Raw genomic sequence first — 15,466 nt, 5'->3', positions numbered from 1 at the left:
GCAACCGCTGTGTCAGATTTGTTTTAAACGTTACGGAAAAAGCCTAACATTGAAATAATCTGAGATGGCGCTCAGACGTCACCGCCATGTTGGAGTCAACAGAAATACGAAATTACAACGTAAATATTCCCTTACCTTTGATGATCTTTCATTAGAATGTAGTGCAAGGAGTCCTAGTTTCACAATAAATCGTTGTTTTGTTCCATAATGTCCAATACTAGTGTCCAAGTAGCTGCATTTGCTATCACTTCCAGCTCACGTGCCCAAAAACTGTCTGCTGGTCCAAGATAACTTGCACGGAAACTTCCAAAAGATATATTCCAGGTCGAATAAACTTGTCAAACTAAGTAGAGAATCAATCTTCAGGATGTTATTATCATATATATCCAATAACGTTCCAACCAGATCATATGTTTTCATCTGGAGCCAAATGGAACAGCGGTAGCACTCAGAGAAATGCGCCACAGGAAAATGACATTCTGTCGGGACACTGACTATTTCCCCTCCCATTAGGTCAAAGTTCACAGCAAATGCTCCATTACACTTTCTACTGAATGAGGACATCTAGTGGAAGGCGTAGGAAGTGCTTCCAGATCCATATCTTGCTGGGAAAGGAGGGGGCGATGACGTCAAAGTTGCCCCAACTTTCAGAATTTCACTTCTTGTTTGGAAGATTTCCTGCCCTGTGTTCTGTTATACTCACAGACAAAATTCAAACAGTTTTAGAAACTTCAGAGTGTTTTCTATCCAATAGTAATAATAATATGCATATATTAGCATTCTAGGACAGAGTTTGATGCAGTTCACTATGGGCACGCAATTCATCCAAAGTGAAAATACTGCCCCCTATCCTCAACAAGTTTTAAAGCGGCTCCCTGCTTCTTTCAGATTCAGAGGCATTCAACTGACTAGGTATCCCCCTGTATCTATTTAACTAGGCAAGTCAGTTCAGAACAAATTCATACCTACAATGACGGCCTACCCCGGCCAAACCCTAACGACGCTGGGCCAATTGTGCGCCTCCCTATGGGACTCCCAAACACAGCCGGTTGTGATACAGCCTGGAATCGAACCCGAGTCTATAGTGATGCCTCTAGCACTGAGATGCAATGCCTTAGACCGTTGCACCACTCGGGAACCTAATGTTGTGTCCATTAATGTTGTGTCAATACAAAAACGCAACAGATCCTCTCCAGACTGGCATTTCTTCATTTGTTGATGAATATTTATTAGTAATAACCTGAATAAGAATAATAATCTATGATAATAACGAAGTGTAATGGTTTGTTTCATGTAGGTTTTGTATTAAAAGCATATCCATGTAAACTTGTGTACAAACAGAATTGTGACCTCCCCTTTTTTGACCCCCCTGAACAGCTATGTTGGTGACCGTGTACATTGCCCTGGCCAATTACCGTAACCTCAAATTCCAAGACCGTCACAGCCCTAATCAGTCAGGCTCAAATTTTAATGACATATCCTTATATACAGGGATGCAAACTGTTGAGGGCCCAAAAAGGTGACACTTTTTTTTGCACTGAATCCCTGCTAGGGGGAAATACAGGTTAACTAATTAAACAACAAAGAATGTGATCTACATGATCAGTCTGTGTGTAAAATAAAGTGTGAAACTAACTCAAAGCTAAAATATGTAAAGTAAGCAATCCAATGTTATTTGTTGCTTAGACTTTACTGCAAATGACACTCAAGTCGAGAAAAAAACAATACACTAATATTGCAGGTAGCCATGACAGCCTTTATTATGACCACACACACACACACACACATCTAAATTTTGCACTTGGGAAAAAAACATCTTAATGTAGAAATAGAATGAAACAAACAGGTATTATATTTTGTTCTATTATAGTGGCCAAGATAGTGGTTATCGATCAAGTGCACAAGGCTACATGTGTGCAAAAATAACGGTCACCAAGTAAAAAAATGTAATAACTAACTGTAAATGTAATATCTCTTTGGGCTACACATTATTATATTGTACACTTTCTGCGTGTGGACATCTGTTCTACAATGTGCCAGCAGAACATGCTACCCTTTGTTGGCATAATTTATCGCTTTCAGACAGACAGTACACCTGGCATACCCCTTTTAATCCACTGACTGAAAAAGTGAGAAAGAGGCCAAGTGTGTGGTGTTCCTTTTACCTCTATGGTGGCATCCAGCTTAAGCCAGGCCCAGCTCCAGCTATACTACAACCCTGAATCCACTTGTTTAACAAGCAACGCCTCATTTTCACCTTATTCCCTCATTCTGAAAATGAACCACATACTCTAGAGGGAAAATATCCATTCACAGATAGTTTGTTAGCTAGTTAACATTTCACACAGATTGCCAGGGTCCAATAAGCAACTAACACGTTGTAACTTGAGGAAAGGCAAGGAGTCGTAAACCAGTTAATACTATAGCGGATTGGTTAGGTTACTAACGTTAGCTAGCTAACGTTACAACATCAAATGCGCTAACGTTAGCTGTCTGACTATTAGCCAGCTAATTTTCACACTATAAACTCAATTATTTGATCAGGTAAATTTTCTAATGTTGCTCAACATTTCTCTGGCTAGCTAACGGAGAATTCAACCCAGCTAGCAAGATGCTAACAATACTTGTTCCACCACACTTTTCCCTCACCTCAAACTTTCCAAAAGCCAGTTGTTTTTCGGTTATAGCTCATGAAGTATACTTCATCATCTTCGAACCCCAACTCCATGGTCAGGCTTCTCACCTACCTCTTCGTTATCGTGCAAGCGCTGATGATGTAACTAGCAAATTGGTTGTCTTTTCTCTCTTCAGTCGCGTGCTGCATCCTGTTATGTGAACGATTGGCTGAGCCTGGGATACAGCCAGTGTTGCTCCAAACGCACATCACTCGTTCACTTACAACCAGTAGTGACCTCCCCCCCGAAACTTTTCTCATCAGATCTACAAGAAGCATGTAGGTCACCTATTTTGGATTCAAAAAGGTGAATTTCGCCGAAAGGTGACAAGTTTGCATCCTTGTACATTAACTTCCACGGTGGGGTAGTGACAGATACTACACACAGGCACTGTGATTACACACACACACCAGCTGAGCGGTTCTGAGGAAAAGAGTGGGTCTTGGGAGAAGAGGAAGGGGTTTTGAGGTGTGTGTATGTGTGTGTGAGCGTGTGCATGTGTCGGTAGAGGTGTGCATCTGGAGTACAATGTCATGTCCTCACCTTTGTCCTGCCGCGCTGGGAGGCCTAGTGTGACAGTGCCTGCATGCCAACACATACCGACAGCGAATCAGTGGGCTGTAAAATTAAAAAGTCCCCTCTCCTGCAATCCCATTGTTTTGCTTATACGACACTCCCATGCATAATGGTAATAATAACAGACAATAATGCCCCCTAACTCAAAGCTACATTCAGGCATATGCCGAATGAGGAGAGTGCTTGGTGGTCTCAGGGTGGTAAAATGAGTTTGGTTTGGAAGCACTGTCCTTTCATTGGTGGTGCTAGTGGAGAGCTGGTATAAAATGGGTGTAGGTGTTATAGAACACACAGCAGGTGAGAGTGTAGTAGCCCCTTACACTCGTACCTGTATACAGGTTGAAAATGGCAGATTTGGGCACTGATAAATGCCTTAATTGGAATGCAGTGGCTATAAAGTAACATGCTATAAATGAAGTCAGCGCTCTGGCTCTGTGCTTCACAGCGTTCTATGGGTTTTGACTGACAGATTGGAACTTGAGCACCTCGCACAATAAGAAGTTGCCCCATCCCTCCTGCCAATTAAGCAACTTTTGCTAATGTTTTGTCTGAGTAAGGGAAATTCTGTTCATTAAGAAAGAGGTTGCACTAGCAGTAGTTTAGAGAGCAGCTGTGGAAGAGCCGAGAGGCAGGGGAGAAGAGAGTCAGTCATGGTGTACTAAATTATGTGAGTTACGGGCCAGGCCGACTGACACCCGCTTTATTGAACTCAACCACCTGAAACAAATAAAAAGGTAGCTGGAGGTCACAGAGACCTCTACTGAGAGAGTCCATACTACACTGGGGAAGGGAGTGTGCTAGTCCACACGCTACTGGAGAAGGAAATGTACTAGTCAACATTAAAATAACACTAAAATAACATCCTAGATCTGAATGAATTAAATATTCTTATGAAATACTTTTTTCTTTACATAGTTGAATGTGTTGACAACAAAGTCACACAAAAATGATCAATGGAAATCAAATTTATCAACCCATGGAGGTCTGGATTTGGAGTCACACTAAAAATTAAAGTGGAAAACCACACTACATGCTGTTCCAACTTTGATGTAATGTCCTTAAAACAAGTCAAAATGAGGCTCAGTAGTGTGTGTGGCCTCCACGTGCCTGTATGACCTCCCTACAAAGCCTGGGCATGCTCCTGATGACGTGGCAGATGGTCTCCTGAGGGATCTCCTCCCAGACCTGGACTAAAGCATCCGTCAACTCCTGGACAGTCTGTGGTGCAACGTGGTGTTGGTGGATGGAGCGAGACATGATGTCCCAGATGTGATCAATTGGATTCAGGTCTGGGGAATGGGTGGGCCAGTCCATAGCATCAATGCCTTCCTTCCACACTCCAGCTACATGAGGTCTAGCATTGTCTTGCATTAGGAGGAACCCAGGGCCAACCGCACCAGCATATGGTCTCACAAGGGGTCTGAGGATCTCATCTCGGTACCTAATGGCAGTCAGGCTACATCTGGCGAGCACATGGAGGGCTGTGCGGCCCCCCAAAGACATGCCACCCCACACCATGACTGACCCACCGCCAAAGCAGTCATGCTGGAGGATGTTGCAGGCAGCAGAACGTTCTCCACGGCGTCTCCAGACTCTGTCACATCTGTCACGTGCTCAGTGTGACCCTGCTTTCATCTGTGAAGAGCACAGGGCGCCAGTGGCGAATTTGCCAATCTTGGTGTTCTCTGGAAAATGCCAAACGTCCTGCACGGTGTTGGGCTGTAAGCACAACCCCCACCTGTGGACATCGGGCCTCATACCACCCTCATGGAGTCTTTGTCTGCTCAAATGGTCAGAAACATGCACATTTGTGGCCTGCTGGAGGTCATTTTGCAGGGATCTGGCAGTGCTCCTCCTTGCACAAAGGCAGAGGTAGCGCTCCTGCTGCTGGGTTGTTGCCCTCCTACGGCCTCCTCCACGTCTCCTGATGTACTGGCCTGTCTCCTGGTAGCACCTACTTGCTCTGGACATTACGCTGACAGACACAGCAAACCTTCTTGCCACAGCTCGCATTGATGTGCCATCCTGGATGAGCTGCACTACCTGAGCCACTTGTGTGGGTTGTAGACTCCGTTTCATGCTACCACTAGAGTGAAAGCACCACCAGCATTCAAAAGTGACCAAAACATCAGCCAGGAAGCATAGGAACTGAGAAGTGGTCTGTGGTCCCCACCTGCAGAACCACTCCTTTTTTGGGGGTGTCTTGCTAATTGCCTATAATTTCCACAACAGCATGTGAAATTTATTGTCAATCAGCGTTGCTTCCTAAGTGGACAGTTTGATTTCACAGAAGTGTGATTGACTTGGAGTTACATTGTGTTGTTTAAGTGTTCCCTTTATTTTTTTGAGCAGTGTACTTTCCAACTGAAAATATATTTCAAATGTGTCTGCTGAAGCAAAGACTCAAATGTGTTTCCTAATAAATCACAGCAATCGTGTGAGTACAACATCAGAACCAAATTTGCTGTGAAAGAAAGCATTAGGATACTCTTGTTTTGTGGGTCTGTGGTGCCACCCCCCCGTATAATTCTTATGTTGGACAGAGAAGCTAAGTTCTGGTGACTTGTGAAAAAGGACATTCTACTCCAAATTTATAATTTATACATCCAGAAATGAGGCCAATAACATATTGGTAAAATCATTTGTTTACATTATTTTAACATCTTGGCCCATGCATATAGCCCATATCAGGAATGATATTAGCAAGAAGCATTAACACCTGTAGCCCAACTGATGCAGCATAGTGGCTATAGATAGTCTGATGCATGTTGTTGCCAATCTTTTAACTAGTTAGCATCCTACTGATGAATTGTATGTCCCAAAAAACTTGCATAAACACAGTGAATATAATGTAGCCCGACCTGTTAGGGTAACACGCCCCACTGCCTGTACTTCTCACAGAAACCACTTCATGTCACCATTTCTCCCCCCCAACACCTTCCCGGGTTGCCACTACTCTTGCTCAACTAAAAATATAATCTGTCTCATTACAATTTTGTCACTCACCCCAACCCCCCAAAAAAGTTTTTACCCAGTATTCCATTTAGCCCCATTTCCCCCTATGCATTCATCGCAAATTGGTGAGTGGTCACATGCTTAACAATGCTGCTGCTAAAAACTGGGATTAAAATTATGTAGTTCACACATATTTATGAGTTGAGAAATATATCAAGTAGGAATGGAAATCTGGGATCCCCCTCTTTATGGGGCGGCAGGGTAGCCTAGTGGTTAGAGCGTTGGACTAGTAACCGGAAGGTTGCAAGTTCAAACCCCCAAGCTGAAAAGGTACAAATCTGTCATTCTGCCCCTGAACAGGCAGTTAAACCACTGTTCCCAGGCTGTCATTGAAAATAAGAATGTGTTCTTAACTGCCTTGCCTGGTTAAATAAAGGTAAAATAAATTAATAAATAAATAACAATGGACATTAAAACTGCTGTTTTGCCCACAATTGTAAGAATTGGTATGCATTGACTGCGTGTCAATGTTTATTTAACGCATTAATACTTATCTCGCATAGAAGATACAACAAGCCGACTAGGTAAATATATAAAGTATTCTACTATCAAATCAAATCAAATCAAATTTATTTATATAGCCCTTCGTACATCAGCTGATATCTCAAAGTGCTGTACAGAAACCCAGCCTAAAACCCCAAACAGCAAGCAATGCAGGTGTAGAAGCACGGTGGCTAGGAAAAACTCCCTAGAAAAGCCAAAACCTAGGAAGAAACCTAGAGAGGAACCAGGCTATGTGGGGTGGCCAGTCCTCTTCTGGCTGTGCCGGGTAGAGATTATAACAGAACATGGCCAAGATGTTCAAATGTTCATAAATGACCAGCATGGTCCAATAATAATAAGGCAGAACAGTTGAAACTGGAGCAGCAGCACGGCCAGGTGGACTGGGGACAGCAAGGAGTCATCATGTCAAGTAGTCCTGGGGCATGGTCCTAGGGCTCAGGTCAGTTGAAACTGGAGCAGCAGCACGGCCAGGTGGACTGGGGACAGCAAGGAGTCATCATGTCAGGTAGTCCTGGGGCATGGTCCTAGGGCTCAGGTCCTCCGAGAGAGAGAAGGAGAGAATTAGAGAACGCACACTTAGATTCACACAGGACACCGAATTGGACAGGAGAAGTACTCCAGATATAACAAACTGACCCCAGCCCCCGACACATAAACTACTGCAGCATAAATACTGGAGGCTGAGACAGGAGGGGTCAGGAGACACTGTGGCCCCACCCGAGGACACCCCCGGACAGGGCCAAACAGGAAGGATATAACCCCACCCACTTTGCCAAAGCACAGCCCCCACACCACTGGAGGGATATCTTCAACCACCAACTTACCATCCTGAGACAAAGCTGAGTATAGCCCGCAAAGATCTCCGCCACGGCACAGCCCAAGGGGCGCCAACCCAGACAGGATGACCACATCAGTGAATCAACCCACTCAGGTGACGCACCCCCTCCAGGGACGGCATGAGAGAGCCCCAGCAAGCCAGTGACTCAGCCCCTGTAATAGGGTTAGAGGCAGAGAATCCCAGTGGAAAGAGGGGAACCGGCCAGGCAGAGACAGCAAGGGTGGTTCGTTGCTCCAGAGCCTTTCCGTTCACCTTCCCACTCCTGGGCCAGACTACACTCAATCATATGACCCACTGAAGAGATGAGTCTTCAGTAAAGACTTAAAGGTTGAGACCGAGTTTGCGTCTCTGACATGGGTAGGCAGACCGTTCCATAAAAATGGAGCTCTATAGGAGAAAGCCCTGCCTCCAGCTGTTTGCTTAGAAATTCTAGGGACAATTAGGAGGCCTGCGTCTTGTGACCGTAGCGTACGTGTAGGTATGTACGGCAGGACCAAATCAGAGAGATAGGTAGGAGCAAGCCCATGCAATGCTTTGTAGGTTAGCAGTAAAACCTTGAAATCAGCCCTTGCTTTGACAGGAAGCCAGTGTAGGGAGGCTAGCACTGGAGTAATATGATCAAATTTTTTGGTTCTAGTCAGGATTCTAGCAGCCGTATTTAGCACTAACTGAAGTTTATTTAGTGCTTTATCCGGGTAGCCGGAAAGTAGAGCATTGCAGTAGTCTAACCTAGAAGTGACAAAAGCATGGATTAATTTTTCTGCATCATTTTTGGACAGAAAGTTTCTGATTTTTGCAATGTTACGTAGATGGAAAAAAGCTGTCCTTGAAATGGTCTTGATATGTTCTTCAAAAGAGAGATCAGGGTCCAGAGTAACGCCGAGGTCCTTCACAGTTTTATTTGAGATGACTGTACAACCATTAAGATTAATTGTCAGATTCAACAGAAGATCTCTTTGTTTCTTGGGACCTAGAACAAGCATCTCTGTTTTATCCGAGTTTAAAAGTAGAAAGTTTGCTGCCATCCACTTCCTTATGTCTGAAACACATGCTTCTAGCGAGGGCAATTTTGGGGCTTCACCATGTTTCATTGAAATGTACAGCTGTGTATCATGCCCATAGCAGTGAAAGTTAACATTATGTTTTCGAATAACATCCCCAAGAGGTAAAATATATAGTGAAAACAACAGCGGTCCTAAAACGGAACCTTGAGGAACACCGAAATTTACAGTTGATTTGTCAGAGGACAAACCATCCACAGAGACAAACTGATATCTTTCCGACAGATAAGATCTAAACCAGGCCAGAACTTGTCCGTGTAGACCAATTTGGGTTTCCAATCTCTCCAAAAGAATGTGGTGATCGATGGTATCAAAAGCAGCACTAAGGTCTAGGAGCACGAGGACAGATGCAGAGCCTCGGTCCGATGCCATTAAAATGTCATTTACCACCTTCACAAGTGCCGTCTCAGTGCTATGATGGGGTCTAAAACCAGACTGAAGCATTTCATATACATTGTTTGTCTTCAGGAAGGCAGTGAGTTGCTGAGCAACAGCCTTTTCTAAGATTTTTGAGAGGAATGGAAGATTCGATATAGGCCGATAGTTTTTTATATTTTCTGGGTCAAGGTTTGGCTTTTTCAAGAGAGGCTTTATTACTGCCACTTTTAGTGAGTTTGGTACACATCCGGTGGATAGAGAGCCGTTTATTATGTTCAACATAGGAGGGCCAAGCACAGGAAGCAGCTCTTTCAGTAGTTTAGTTGGAATAGGGTCCAGTAAGCAGCTTGAAGGTTTAGAGGCCATGATTATTTTCATCATTGTGTCAAGAGATATAGTACTAAAACACTTGAGCGTCTCTCTTGATCCTAGGTCCACGCAGAGTTGTGCAGACTCAGGACAACTGAGCTTTGAAGGAATACGCAGATTTAAAGAGGAGTCTGTAATTTGCTTTCTAATAATCATAATTTTTTCCTCAAAGAAGTTCATGAATTTATCACTGCTAAAGTGAAAGTCATCCTCTCTTGGGGAATGCTGCTTTTTAGTTAGCTTTGCGACCGTATCAAAAAGGAATTTTGGATTGTTCTTATTGTCCTCAATTAAGTTAGAAAAATAGGATGATCGAGCAGCAGTAAGGGCTCTTCGGTACTGCACGGTACTGTCTTTCCAAGCTAGACGGAAGACTTCCAGTTTGGTGTGGCGCCATTTCCGTTCCAATTTTCTGGAAGCTTGCTTCAGAGCTCGGGTATTTTCTGTGTACCAGGGAGCTAGTTTCTTATGAGAAATGTTTTTAGTTTTTAGGGGTGCAACTGCATCTAGGGTATTGCGCAAGGTTAAATTGAGTTCCTCAGTTAGGTGGTTAACTGATTTTTGTCCTCTGGTGTCATTGGGTAGACAGAGGGAATCTGGAAGGACATCAAGGAATCTTTGTTGTTGTCTGTGAATTTATAGCACGACTTTTGATGTTCCTTGGTTGGGGTCTGAGCAGATTATTTGTTGCAATTGCAAACGTAATAAAATGGTGGTCCGATAGTCCTGGATTATGAGGAAAAACATTAAGATCCACAACATTTATTCCATGGGACAAAACTAGGTCCAGCGTATGACTGTGACAATGAGTGGGTCCAGAGACATGTTGGACAAAACCCACTGAGTCGATGATGGCTCCGAAAGCCTTTTGGAGTGGGTCTGTGGACTTTTCCATGTGAATATTAAAGTCACCAAAGATTAGAATATTATCTGCTATGACTACAAGGTCCGATAGGAATTCAGGGAACTCAGTGAGGAACGCTGTATATGACCCAGGAGGCCTGTAAACAGTAGCTATAAAAAGTGATTGAGTAGGCTGCATAGATTTCATGACTAGAAGCTCAAAAGACGAAAACGTCATTTTTTTTTTTTTTTTTTTTTATAAATTGAAATTTGCTATTGTAAATGTTAGCAACACCTCCGCCTTTGCGGGATGCACGGGGATATGGTCACTAGTGTAGCCAGGAGGTGAGGCCTCATTTAACACAGTAAATTCATCAGGCTTAAGCCATGTTTCAGTCAGGCCAATCACATCAAGATTATGATCAGTGATTAGTTCATTGACTAGAATTGCCTTTGAAGTAAGGGATCTAACATTAAGTAGCCCTATTTTGAGATGTGAGGTATCATGATCTCTTTCAATAATGACAGGAATGGAGGTGGTCTTTATCCTAGTGAGATTGCTAAGGCGAACACCGCCATGTTTAGTTTTGCGCAACCTAGGTCGAGGCACAGACACGGTCTCAATGGTAATAGCTGAGCTGACTACACTGACTATGCTAGTGGCAGACTCCACTATGCTGGCAGGCTGGCTAACAGCCTGCTGCCTGGCCTGCACCCTATTTCATTGTGGAGCTAGAGGAGTTAGAGCCCTGTCTATGTTGGTAGATAAGATGAGAGCACCCCTCCAGCTTGGATGGAGTCCGTCACTCCTCAGCAGGTCAGGCTTGGTCCTGTTTGTGGGTGAGTCCCAAAAAGAGGGCCAATTATCTACAAATTCTAACTTTTCGGAGGGGCAGAAAACAGTTTTCAACCAGCGATTGAGTTGTGAGACTCTGCTGTAGAGCTCATCACTCCCCCTAACTGGGATGTCTGATTTTTCTATTCATTACTCGTTTTGTTTGCAGAGGAAAAGTACATATGGACTGTTTTAGCATCTTCAAAGTGCGCCTCAGCAAAAAAAGAAATTTCATGTTCCATATTTTTAGGGCATGGCAGCACCACAGTTAATGAATGCAGCAGAAACACTGACCCCAAGCAGTAATCAAAATCCACAAAGAAATGGTTAATTGACCACAAAATTAACAAGTCTCCAGACTTAAACCCAAAACCTGCGGTTTGGATTGAAGAAGGCAGTCCATAAGAGCAGATGAAGGATATCAAGAGATCTGGAAATATTCTGTATGGAGGAATGAGCTAAGATGCCTCCCAACGTGTTCTCCAATCTCTTAAAACATTTGAGAAAAAAGCTATGTCATTATCCGTGCAAGTGGATAACAGGGGTGCCAATAACTTTGACCCGTATTGTTTTTGTGTTATGAAAGGTTGGGCTAATGCGGTAATCAACAGGGAGTTGTAAACGGTACGTTACCTAATTAACCCTCCTCAAGACTTTAAACTGCCCCACAAACCGTGGGCTCAGCTTCCGGCAGGGCATGCAGAGGGGCAGGTTCTGGGTGGAGAGCTAGACCCAGTCGCCTGGGGAGAAAACAGGCGCCTCACTGCGGTGGCAGTCTGCCTGTTCCTTGTGCCGACGCACAGCATGCTGGAAACAAGTGTGAGCAATGTTCCAGATCTCCTCAGTGCACCGAAACCACTCGTCCATCACAGGAGCCTCGGTCTGGCTCGGATGCCAAGGTGCCAGGGCCGGCTGATACCTCACTCCTTTCCAGTGTGTGTTGGGGTTAGTGGAGGAGTGGAGGAAGGAATTCTGCGCATATTCTGCCCAAGGAAGAAAATCCGCCCACTCCCCCGGCCGATCCTGACAATAACACACGCAGGAACCTTCCCACCTCCTGTTTGACCCTCTCCACCTGCCCATTTTCTTGAGGCCGATAGCCGGTGTTGAGACCGACCGTGACCCCCAGGCGTTCCATGAACGCCTTCCATACCCATGAGGTGAACTCAGGGCCACGACCGGACACAATATGCTCCGGGATCCCGTAGTGCCGGAAGACGTGCGTACAAAGAGCCTCCGCAGTTTGCATGGCCGACGGAAGCCCAGGCAGCGGAAGGAGGCGACAAGCTTTGGAAAACCGGTCCACAACAACTAGAATGGTGGTGTTCCCCTGGGAGGGGGGAAGGTAATCGGCGGCTCTGGCCACGGAGCAGGGGCAGCCATGGGCTTTGAATTCTGCGCAGGTCTTCTTCTGGACCGCAGGAGGTTGTCCAACCGGATCACCATGCTGATGAGCTGGTCAAATGACAGGTTGTCATCATGGCAGGCTAACTCCAGCTGTACCTCCTCTCGCAGTCCGCTGCGGAAAACAGTGACCAGAGCCAACTCGTTCCATCCGGTGGAGGCCGCGATGGTCCGGAACTTCATGGCAGTCCTAGATCCCTGGTGTAGTCGGAGTAGACGCTCACCCTCCTCTCAGCCCTCCACAGGATGATCAAACACAGAGCGGAAGAGGGTGAAGCGTAGGATTCGACCTCGAGGGTGGCAACCCTGTCTCTTCCGGAAACCCCTTGCATCTTGCTGGTGCGCCGCCGAAGTGCTCAGGGAGGGACAGGGGTTTCCACGGACAGGCTCCGATGGAACGGAGGTAGGTCGTGGTGTGGAAGCTGGTACCGAGATCGATGCTGGAAACTAGGGGGACTGCACACTCCCCTCCAAGTGCAGGATGGTTGACAGCCTTGTTCAGGGGCAGAACAACAGATTTGTACCTTGTCAGCTCAGGGATTCAATCTTGAAACCTTACAGTTAATTAGTCCAACACTCTAACCACCTGCCTCTCATTGCACTCCACAAGGAGCCTGCCTGTTACGAGAATGCAGTAAGCCAAGGTAAGTTGCTAGCTAGCGTTAAACTTATCTTATAAAAAATAATCAATCAATCATAATCACTAGTTAACTACACATGGTTGATAATATTACTAGTTTATATAGTAATCGTTGGGCCATAGGTGTGAACGATTCAGTAGACTGCTGGAGTTACACATCTGGCTAAAAGACTAATGTAGCACTGCTGGAGATACTCTACAGGAATGACGGAGTCCAGGAGCCAAGATGATTTGGATGGACTCTGTCCACGCATTTCAAGGCGGCGTTGAAACTGACTGGTAAATGATCCAAGACCAGCTCAGTTAACCCCTACCATTGTGACAATGAGTCATCATAATGCTGCATATAATGTACATGACCTTAGAGGCATTGGCAAACACAATGTAAGTAATTTAACTTAAGTACTCCTAATTGCACCAAAAACAACTTGTTTATCCTACAGCTATTGTAATCAGTAATCATGAGCCTATAAACCAGAGCTCAGCTCCAATGTAAATAACATGAGTAAGTCTACCTCTGTTTTTAATGCTTTACTGGAAAGCTTATCAATCAAGCAAACCATAAAAGTGCTAAAAAATAGCCCATATTAACATATGTACCCTAAGAAACAAGGTCCATGAAGTCAATAACTTGCTTGTAACAGATGACATTCATATTCTGACTCTCTGATACTCACCTAGATAATGCAATTGTAGCAAATCTTTGTAGCAGGAGATCGACCTTGGTATAAACGGAGCAGTTTAATAAGTGCTCAAAAAACTCAGAATATACAAAATAATACAAGTGGGTTCAAAACCCGTCGTACACCAGAACATATCTTGCACAATGCTTACAAACAAACAATCACCAACAAGGACAATGAGGGGGAACAGAGAGTTAAATACACAACATGTAATGAATGGGATGGAAACCAGGTCTGATACAAGACAAGACAAAACCAAAGGAAAATGAAAAGAGGAACAGTGATTGCTAGAAGGTCAGTGACTTCGACCGCCGAACAAACAAGGAGAGGGACCAACTTCGGCGGAAGTCCAGCAGCGCGACGCACGGGTCCAGCAGCGCGTCGACACCGGCCTCAGGGACGACCCGGAGGGCGAGGCGCAAGGCGATCCGGATGAAGACGGTGGAACTCCTGCAGCATAGATGGGTCCAACACGTCCTCGACTGGAACCCAGCACCTCTCCTCCGGACCGTACCCCTCCCACGCCACGAGATACTTACGGCCCTTCGCCCGGCACCACGAATCCAGTATGAAGCAAAATGAGTACGCCGGGCCCCCCCCCTCCCCGATGTCCAGAGGGGGTGGAGGAACCTCCAGCACCACAGACTCCTGGAGCAGACCAGCCACCACCGGCCTGAGGAGAGACACATGGAACGAGGGGTTAATACGGTAATCTTGTGGAAGCTGTAACCTATAACAAACCTCGTTCACTCTCCTCAGGACTTTAAATGGCCCCACAAACCGTGGACCCAGCTTCCGGCAGGGAAGGCTGAGGGGCAGGTTTTGGGTCAAGAGCCAGACCCGGCCCCTCGGTGTGAACACCGGGATCTCACTGCGGTGGCGATCTGCATTAAAATTCTGACGCGTCACGGCCTGCTGAAAGTGGACACGGATGTCTTCCCATGTCTCCCCCGCGCGCCTGAACCAGTCGGCATCGGTCTGACCCTGATGCCAAGGTGCCAGAACTGGCTGGTACCCCAGTACGCACTGGAAGGGAGAGATGTTAATGGAGGAGTGGCAGTGTGAGTTCTGTGCCATCTCGGACCCAGGGCACGAACTCCGCCCACTCCCCCGGCCGGTCCTGGCAATAGGACCGCAGAAACCTGCCCACAACCTGGTTCACTCTCTCCACTTGCCCATTACTCTTGGGGTGAAACCCTGAATTAAGGCTGATCGAGACCCCAAGACGTTCCATGAACGCCTTCCAGACCCTAGACGTGAACTGGGTACCCATATCAGACACTACAGGCACTACGTAGTGCCGGAAGACGTGTGTAAACAAGGCCTCCGCAGTCTGTAGGGCCGTAGGGACACCGGGCAGAGGGAGGAGACGACAGGACTCAGAGAAACGATCCACAACGACCAGGATCACGGTGTTACCCTATGAGAGTGAAAGATCAGTAAGAAAATCCACCGACAGGTGCGACCAATTCCGCTGCGGAACGGGTAAGGGGGGGTAGCTTACCTCTGGGCGAGTGCGTAGGAGCCTTACACTGGGCGCACACCGAGCAAGAGGAAACATAAACCCTCACGTCCTTAGCCAAGGTAGGACACCAGTACTTACCGCTCAAACAGCGCACTGTCCGACCGATCCCACGATGACCAG

Source organism: Oncorhynchus masou, chromosome 2, assembly GCF_036934945.1.
Source record: "Oncorhynchus masou masou isolate Uvic2021 chromosome 2, UVic_Omas_1.1, whole genome shotgun sequence".
Classification (NCBI taxonomy): Eukaryota; Metazoa; Chordata; class Actinopteri; order Salmoniformes; family Salmonidae; genus Oncorhynchus; species Oncorhynchus masou.
The sequence above is the reverse complement of the archived record's forward strand: the minus strand, read 5'-3'. Positions refer to the sequence as shown.